Source organism: Camelus bactrianus, chromosome 25, assembly GCF_048773025.1.
Source record: "Camelus bactrianus isolate YW-2024 breed Bactrian camel chromosome 25, ASM4877302v1, whole genome shotgun sequence".
In the NCBI taxonomy this organism is placed as follows: domain Eukaryota; kingdom Metazoa; phylum Chordata; class Mammalia; order Artiodactyla; family Camelidae; genus Camelus; species Camelus bactrianus.
The window spans coordinates 31,532,016-31,541,692 of NC_133563.1; the positions used below are offsets into that span (position 1 = coordinate 31,532,016).

The 9,677-nt window shown below is 49.3% G+C and overlaps 1 long non-coding RNA gene across 2 annotated transcripts; it reads right to left on the minus strand.

Annotated features, from left to right (window-relative positions):
* Nucleotides 1–201: 201 nt before the first annotated feature.
* LOC141575043 (uncharacterized) lies at nt 202–9,116 on the minus strand. Of its 2 annotated transcripts, XR_012502287.1 has the most exons (4): nt 8,216–9,116; nt 4,589–7,449; nt 4,075–4,375; nt 202–1,022 (listed from the first exon to the last, which is right to left on the minus strand). It is a non-coding gene; the product is annotated as an uncharacterized LOC141575043 (long non-coding RNA). The 2 variants fall into 2 exon arrangements; XR_012502286.1 differs by having other exon boundaries at nt 4,075–7,449.
* Between the last annotated feature and the right edge of the window lie 561 nt (nt 9,117–9,677).

Consider the following 9,677-nt stretch of genomic DNA (forward strand, 5'->3'; position numbering starts at 1 on the left):
CACTGACACCACCAAGTGTTGGCAAGAAGGCAGAGCAACTGGAATTATCAGCCACATCTGCGGGGTGGGGTGGTGTGTACAATGATTTTGGAAAACTGGGAGTATCTACTAAAGGTAAATGTGCAATTTTTCTAAGAATCAGCAATTCTACTCCTAGGTGTGTACTGCAGAGAAGCAATGCATATGTCCACAAAAAAGATATACAAAAAACACTTCTGGTAGCTTTATTCACAATCACTTCAAATTTCAAATAACTCAAATGCTCATTAACCAATAAATGGATAAGTAAGTTGAAGTATGTTCATACTGTCAGGAAACATTTTCTAAAGCTTGGAAAAAAGCCAAAGAGATTCCCGGTGTCCTTCTAGCTCAGTGCTGGGTGTGACCCAGGGGTTTTCCGAGTATGTAGAGAATATGCCTTTCTTTCTATTGACTCGGACTTTACAGCTCTGGATGGAGAGAAGTTAAGTTATAGAAAATGGACAACAATGCAAATACTTCCTGTTTTAGCCATTACAATGATTCCTGTTCCCAGCAGTGCCAACAGATTCTACCTGGTAGAGAGCGTAAACCTCCAGAAGTCAAGTTCTCATTGGAATCTGTCATTAATGTTTTACCAATTCACTCCTTAATTCGTGAGTTGAATAAAATCTTTGATACATGGCAAATTTACATTTGTGTAAGAGTCAAGCTTTTAACTTGGGGAAAATTCTCACTTAGATATAGAGTTGGCTACTATACAGCAATGTAAAAGAACAAACTGCTGATAGACACTAATGCATAGGTGAGTGCCTGTGATCTTTTGTGGATTAAAAGGACCAAATGCAAAAGAGCCCAAACAGCACAATTCCATGGACACAGAGAACACGGATGGGCAAAACTAACCATGGTTTTAGAGGTCAGAACAGCATTCGCCTCTGGTGGGCGGGGGTTAAGAACTGGAGAGGACCGTGAGGGAGTCTCCAAGGTGAAGAAAATGCCCTGGATCTTGACCTTGGCAGTGGTTACATGGGGGTATCCATCTATAAAAATGAAGAGATACTTTAAAGATGTGCTCATTTTCTGTATGAAAGCGATACCTCAATTTTTTTTTAATGCCAAACACTGAGCGGAAATTACGGGATGGTTCTTTATCGTCTCAGCCACGGTGTTGGCCTGAAACACTGTTGTAACTAAACCGCCCCCAGCCCCCGACCCTGGAGCAGCTTCCAGTGGGAGGTGAGGGAGACAGAGGCCCCTGTGGCCCGATGGCTTCATCTCAGGGTGGCCGCTGAGTCTCGTCTCCCTGACCCAAAGCCTCATCTGGAGACGTGGCCAGCAACACACTCTGTCACTCTAACAGCTTCACAGAAACAGCTGACGCAGAAGTAACCCCAGGTCCAGACAGCTGGGAGCAGATAGATGCTACTCATTTTCAATCTCAGCAAAATGTATTTTAAGGAGGCCCTAAAGAGCTTTTCAAGGAAAGTCTGTCAAAAATAATCGCACGCGTCCCTCTCTGAAGTAGCCCCATCAGCAACATCTTTTACACAAAATCAAATCAAAACAAGCCTTTTTCGCCGAGAAAGAAAATTTCAACAAAGTCCTAAGAGGCCCTCTCAGGGGCAGGCATCCGTCCTTGACGCCCCCTAGGTGGCCCCACGAAGGGGCCGTCCAGCCTTGGTTGCTGACAAGGGAGCGCCTGGCTGCTCAGCATTTAGAACTAGAACTTGCCAGAGACCCGCTCAGCTTCATTCCAGGTAATCCGTGTTCTCGCCGCCGCAGCCTCTACCACGTTCTGCTTCTGCTCCTTGGAGCCACAAGGAGCCATCTGCTCTCTTCCCTGTGAGACTCTTTCCAATATTTGAAAATAGCCCCCTTTCCCCCTTTGTCTTCTCTTCTCCATTATAAACATAGCATCTCACTTGATAGTAACCACCCGCCTGGATGTGCCAGGGACCGAGGGGACTCCCGGAGGCCGGACCCTCACGTTAAAACCAGGGAATCCAGGGAAACCAGGCGCCTGGGTGGGAACACCCTACTCGGTGCTCGCTGGTGGCGCTCTCTGAGACGTCGATTTTGTTGCCTTTACGAGGCATCTTCTACACGGCAACCATATCAAACACGGCTCTCGTTGCAAGTACAGAAACCGCACCTCAGCTGCTTTAAGTAAAAGGGGGGGCTGATGGCTTGGGGGAGCTGCAGCGCTGGTTCTGGAAAGCGGCACCCGGGGGCTCACACCAAGCTAACCTCGCTGCTCAGCTTCCTGCCTTATTACTGTCACTCTCAGTGGAGCTCTGGCCAGGCTTTTATTCCCCCAGCCTGGTGAACCCAGCAGAGACCACTTCTCCCAACCCCTCAACACACAGAGTCCTGCTGAAACTGGAGGAATGAATCCCATTGGCCTGACTTAGCTCCCATTTCCATGATGGGGAAAAGACCATCCTGGCTGGACAGACGACCTCAAGACTCCCTGTGAGCCACGGGATGGGCAGGGGGTAACTGCATCCCAGCCCACTTGAGCTGACAGTGAAGGAGAGGTGTTTCCTAAAAGGGAGAGTGACCAGTGACCACTGGTCAGGAGAGGGCATGGCACCTCTGCCCACTGGGCCCCCTCCATTTATGAGAATACTCCAACACAGGCATGGAATTCAAGCCCTTTGTGGCGTGTCCCTGGCCCACCTCTCCAGTCCCATCTCCTCTCCCACACTCCTGCCAAACTCTAGACTTGCTGTCCCCGCAACACAGGATACTATTTCCTCCCTTCTGTCATTGTGCCCACTACCCCTCCAGTTTTCCTGGAGAAAATCTCCATGTTTTCAAAGGTCAGTCACTCCCTTCAAGAGACGTGTGTCTGCCAAATCCCAGGCTCAGCTGGCAACGGCCCTCTTTGTACCGCCCATCTCCATAGACGTACTTTAATGAGGGCAGCAGTGATACTAATAAACTCATTTCTTACGTATCCGTCTCCCCATCGGACTGTGAGTCTGATACTTAGGGCTGGGGGGTACCCTACCTGTGTGTGAGTTCTCCATCCGTTTCCCCCAGCATCCCCTTCTCTCCGCTTATTCTTTGTCCTTCTCTACTTTGCTCTGCGCCCTAAGGACTGGGTTAACCTATCTGCCCTTCTCTGACTCTTCTAGGTGGATTCAGCCAATGGAGACAGCCACTTTCGGAGAATTGCTCCTCCCATTCTCTCCCTGGCTGCCTGTGACCCCAGCAGTGGCTGCATCCCTTTGGGACTAAGTACCTGCTGGATGGCCCTTCTTCCACGCTTCTGGCGACACCAGTGCATCCCCCGGTCCGTGCAGGCCTGGGACTGGGGGCAGGTTCCTCCTGTCACCGCAGTTTGGGTGCTTTAGCATTTCTAGGTGGCATCCCTTACCCTGAGAAGTCCTCTGTGATTGGACCTTTGATTAAATTCTCCTCATAACCCCAGCTGAGCGCCGCCCGTTTTCCGCTGGGACCCTGAGTCTCAATTTTCTTGGTTCATCTCCGGCTGTTGTTTTGTTATTTTGGCATTTTTTTTGTTTTGTTTGGACTTTCCAATTTTAAATTTAATTTTTACTAAGTTGTTCTGTAGCATGAAGCAATTATGACACATCCCCTTCTCTTTTATGAGTTCTGTTTCTTACAGGTTGGGATCCTTGTCTGCCTTCTGCATGCTGTGTTCACTTCCTAAGTGTGCTTATGTCTTCTGTACCGTGTTTGCTCCGTCAGTGTGCCATTTACATCCATCCGGCCCCCACACAGGTAGCTCCGTGCACTCGTTCCATTGGCTCCCATCCTAGGGGGCTGATTTATCGACCCTTTTCTCACTGTATCTGGATCCAGTTAGTTTTCGCTCTAAGGAACAGTGTGAGTAGGGGCTGGGTGTTTGGTGTTCTCTCCATGTTTCCATGCTTTCATGTTTCTAAGGTGGCCAGCATTCCTTGGCCACAAGGCTCCAATCTCTTCCCATCTCTGCCTTCCAACATCATATTATATTACCTTCTTCTCTGAAATCAAACCTTCCTCTGCCTCCTTCTTATAAGGACACTTGTGAAGGGCCCACCCCAATCCTCCAGGGCAATCTCCCTGTATCAAGATGCTTACCTTAATCCCATCCACAAAGCCCCTCTTGCCATAGACGGCAACATCTCCATCGTCCAAGGGTTAAGCTACGAGCATCTCTGGAAACAGTGTTCTGCCTACCACAGCCGCTTCACGGGCTGGTAGGAGACCAAGTCAAATCAGGACGAGTGCAGGGGGAGGCCCATGGGACCTTCAAGGTTCGTGACGAACGTCTGCCACAGTAGCTTTACGTCTTGGGCGCCCCCACCAAGGCCAGGGTCACGCCTCGTTCCTCTCCGGTGACGCACTGAGCAGGATCTAATCCAGCATACGTCTCGGGGGGCTGACAAATGAATTAATAGATACATCAAGGCATAAATGTATGAGTAAAAACTGACTGAATAAGTGAACAATGGGGGAAAGACAGGAAGATAAAAGGTGTCTTGCCACCAAATTAAGCATGTCCGATGCCGGTACTGCAAGGAGCCGGTTTCACCTCCTGGAAGCCGCGGGGTCAGCGCGGTCATGCTGTCCTCTAACCTGCTGTCTCGCTCACCTGCTCCACAGCCCCCAGGCGAGGTTGGATCGTCTTCCGTTACGTTATGTGCAAGCGAATGGACGCCCATCACCCAAGGCCACCGAGGGAGCGTGTCACAGACCTGGGACTCAAAGCCAGCTCTTAGTCCCAGAATCCAGGAGGCCTGCCACGCAGACGGGAAGGCGGGGAGCTCTGGGGAGGGGGAGGCGCTCCTGCCCGCTGAGCTCCGGCTCTGCGTGGTCACCGCGGTCTGTGTTTCCCATTCATGGTCTTAGCTTTGCAACTGGCCTGGTCTGAACGAAAAATACTGCAAACCATATCAGTAAACAAAGAATGCTGAAGCCATCAAGTCAACAGCGGCTGCCACCTCCCCCCTTCCCCGCCCCAGTGAAGACAGGCCTGCAGCCCAGCCTCTGCAGCCACTCACAGTGGTGCCCTCTGAGGGGACTCAGAATAAGAAGGGACAGGGTACTGGCCCTAGATGGCTAGGTGCTCGTCAAAGGAATGAATTCAACGAGCCCAAATGTTTGCTCCCTCCCATACATAGAAAAGCGCAAAATTCTTAAAATAGAGATGCCTGGTTTTCTTTAGATAACAAGTAACCTTTTATTGTTCCAGCTACCTGGTCTTTGTTGTAAAGCTCCTATATATCCTGGCTCCTCCCCTCCCTCTTCGGAGCAGTCCCTCAAGGCCATCTGAGAGGCTGCCATCTGGGCTCCAGTCCTCCCACCAAATAAAACACAACTCTCAACTTTTAGGCTGTGCATTTATTTTAGTCGACACCTGGTAAAGCAGTGTTATTGGCCCCACTTTGGGGGCAGGAAACTGGAGCCCAGAGATATGAGATATGCTGCTCAAAATTGAGCAGATGGTCAAGAGCAGAGATGGATTTGAGCCCAAGCTGGTTCCAAAGTTAGGTTCTTGGGCATTAAGGGGGGATGCTGGGTGTGGGTTAAGAATGAGACCTCTATCCCTGAGGAAGGAGAGGTGATCTCTCTAGTAGCAGAGTTACCTTTCTCTCAGGAGAGCTGGGAAGAGTTGACTGCATCAAATCCAAACCTGACTCCCTAGTGGATACAACAGAGACCTTTTACTCCAGGGGCAACCCTGGGGCCAGATGGGCTGCTCTGGCCCCAAACCCCAGGGCCAGGAAGGGGCTGAACACCATGCCTGAGGTATACACTGGGTCAGAGGGGTTGAATTCTCCCTGCGCTGAGGCTTGTTCTGCATTTGAGAACAAGGTTCCTATTCCACTAGGATTTGAAGAGGTGACTCAGCAGGAAACGGCTGGTGAAGGCAAACTAGGGTAATGAGGGGGCAGCAAGTCAGCCCTGCCTCCAAGTCACCTCCTCTGGACTCCAGCACCCTGGACTTCACCCACCCACCAGTCTCAGAGCTATTTCAGCTCTGACGGTTGGGGACTGCCCGTGTCCTGCCATGGCAAATGCGTCCGTGTAAAGGCAAGTGTTTGTGTGTCCTTCTAAGAGCACTCGGTTACTCGTCCATAGCGATGGGGACCCTGTGATGCTCATGGATCTGGGGAGAGCTCCCCTCTGGCTGATGTAACAGGGTCTCAACTTTGAGCAGCTCTTAGATTTTGCAGAAATCATCATCTGATGATTTCAGAGACAAAATCCCCTTGCAGACTGGTTCCGATTGGCTAGCGGTGAATTTTTAAAGAAACCCCATGGCTTTGGATGAGGCATGCCCTCCCTGCCCTGTCACAGACTCACTCCCTCCTTTGTCTCCGCCCTGGACGGCATTCGAGTTTGTGCTTACAAATTAGACACCAGATTTGCATTCCAGACCTCCGGTCCAAGCCTTCGTTTCCTCCCATCCCTCCCTGCCCCAGGCAGGCCCAGGGGCAAGCAGTCCTGTGTGAGCTGCCCTTTCACTGAAGCTGGAGCAAAACAAATCTAGTTCCTCCCCTGCCTTGCAGGGCTCTGCTCTGCAGCCAGCCCCCCAGGACCTGCAGGCCGGCGCGGGCGGGATTGTCTCCCATGCATTATTCACAGCAGTGCTTCCCTTTCTATTTTTAATGTTCAGTGTGGAGAGCAGTTCCCTCCGGCAGCTATTTTTAGCAACACTGCTGCCAGCTGACGCCAGAGACAAAGGCACGGAGGCACCTTGAGAATGACAAATGGCGATTCCGACGATGAGAATAGAAGGGCTATTTTTCTTCCTGGAATGAAAGGGTAGAAAACGTCTGCAGTGGCAAAGTTGCTGGGGCTTGAGATGAATTTATAATTTGGGGCACACAGACGGCCACGCACATAAAGGATTTCCTGCCTCTCTCTCTCTTTCTCTTCCTTTGCCTCAGATCAAATACAATTTCCTTTGTGAAGCTTTCCCTGAAGCTCCCCTCTGCGCCCCTCTATCTAGATATAACACCTCCATTGTTGCAGTAATAATGCATTCTCCCATATAGTGGTATAAATGTCTGCTTCCTTCCAGGCTGTGAGCATCTTGAGGGCAGGGACTTAGTGGATTTTAAAATTATTATTATTATTATCATCATCATCATCATCATTATCATCATCATCATCATCACCATCATCATCATCAGAGGCACTGGGGATTGAGCCCAGGACCTCATGTATGTAAGCACGTGCTCTACCACTGCTATACCCACCCCTCCAGGACTTAGTGTTTGATCTCCATTTTTCCTTTTTTGTCTAGTACTAAGAAAGAAGATCCTGCCACACAAGCTATTTAAATCAGCCACAAAGCAGGACTTCCAGAGATCAAGTGTTGTCCAATTCCACAGCTCTTGCTGGATGGGCTGGAGTCTCTCCCAAAAGATAGGCTTGAATCCTCACCGTTGTGGGACTTGAGTGAGAGCCTATGTTTGGCTTCTTGCTTAGCAGATCAAATGACATCTAGAGAAAGAAGAGAAAGCCTCGGGAAGCAAATTGTTAAATCATATATTTAAGGGAGAAACACATGCATCTGAGGGTGGCAGAAGGATCTTTGGGTTGAGTCAGGGGAACTGTGTCCTGGCTCAGTTCTTCTACATCAAAGCTTTTGTCTTGGCCTCAATTCACCGTGGGATGTTTTAACTGAGTTAAACTGGGTGAGGTGTGGGGCAGTCAGATGGAGATCAAGAGAGGGAGAGACCAGAAGGGGTTGTACAGAAGTGTTAGACACACAGCTCCTTGGGGAGAACACGGCACACCAGCCACGCAGGGTCACTCAGGGGACTCCCTGGGGTCAGTCACCAGAGAGAGAGATGGGGGACCTCTGGGCAAGAGCCTTGAAGGTGGTTCCCTGGGGAAGGGACGGGCGAGACAGGAGACACAGGCTCAGGATTGGCTCATTTGAATAGTTTCAGTGGGCTCTTGAGCATCGGGGCTGTCCCTGGCTGTCTGGGCCAGACCTGGGGGCAATTAAGGTGGGTGTTGTGATGGAGAATGTGAGATGCCTGTAAGGAAGGTGATTGGGGTGCCGACTTAATCCACCACTCAGGACAGGGAACCAACCAGCCTCTAGCCAAGGCCTCAAAACTCAGCCCAGACAGCATTTACAGGACAATACGACACGAGCCTTGAGCAAACACCCCTCCTTTCTGGGACTGAGTTTCCTCAGTTTCACATGGAGGATCAACGAAAAGATCTCTACCTTCTCTTTGATTCCGAAGTTACTCACTTTGATGAAAGCTCTTTCTGAGATTATTTGCAGCATCTCCAAGAAATCCGGTGCTGGCCAGCTCAAACATGCTGGAAAGCTAATCTGACGTTAACAATGATTGTCCAAATATTGTCAGCATTGTCTAGAATGCAAAATGCACAATGGAATAAATAATAAATGTAGATTTAATTTTTCATACAGTATTTGAAGCCCTGGCAGACCAACCATCCACTCAGCGATGGTCCCAAATAAAGTACAGATTGCAGTTTCTAAAGCTGTGCCTTGATTTGCCCGCACCATCTAACCTTCTCTCCAAGGGATGTGCTCTCCCCTCTGCAATGCGCTGTAATCTTCCCGATAATGAATGTTACTGTCTGTCCATTCATTCATTCAATCAATCATTCAGCCATTCAGCAGACATGTATTGGCTTAAAATTTCTATTTCCCAGGCACTTTTCAACCTCCTAGGATACAAAAATAAATAGGGCACTGCCCACCCCCTCAAAGATTTCCACATCTAGGTCAGGGAGCTGCTGGTTTCAACAAACATGTAAGAGAAAGAGAGCGAGAAAGAGTGGAACTCAAAAAATTGTCACGATTGCCGATTTTTCCTAAAAGGACAACCACACAAATTGCCTCGTGTGTATAGAAAGTGGGAAAAGTGTCTTGACCTTCTATTCAAAAGCTTATGAAAGAAGCAATGTGTGGCTTCTTCCTGGGCCGCCTCCTTCTCTGCCGCATCTCTTTACAAAACCCCACAGGCTCATTCTGTTTCAGTGCGAATTCCCTGAGGGTGGTCTATCTCCTGAAATGCCCCCACACTTCCTCCAGCCACCCAATCCTTCACCGACCCTGTATTTCTTCAGCAAAATCATTTTGGGTGAAAAAGAACTTAATTAAATTAAAATTTCAGACTTGAATCATCATCCTAGCCTTTATAACCCTAGTCTCCCCCCCCCCACAAAGGGTCTTTATGTATTTTTTTTAAATGACAAAGAGTCTATGTATGCCAGCACATGCCCGGAAGCTCACCAGTGGGTGGGTGGGTGGGTAAGCCACCCACATTTCGTAGCCTTGTGTCATGTATGGAGCACTATGCTGGGCAACTCACAAGAGCCATCTTGCGGATCCTCAGGGCGCCCCTATAAAGTAGGCCCCCACATTTTAGAGCTGTGGGAATCAGGACTCTGAGAAGTGAAAAGGCAACAGTAAAAATTTATGTGCTGGACAAAAACAACCAATGAAAATAATGATAAGTTTAAAGAGAACATCAGATCAACCAGGAGGAAGATACTTCGGGTTAATGGGCGGAGCAGAGGGCATCAGAAATCACTGGGAAGGCACCCTAACTTTGTGGATTTGGAGTTTTGCTTCGCTGATGCCTGATTTTTACTGTCTTGTGCGGCTGCTCCTGTGTGTTTCCAGTCCCCCTGGATTTTCATGTTTGCTGCTGTAACAGTTCCGTAGCCCAGATGCATCT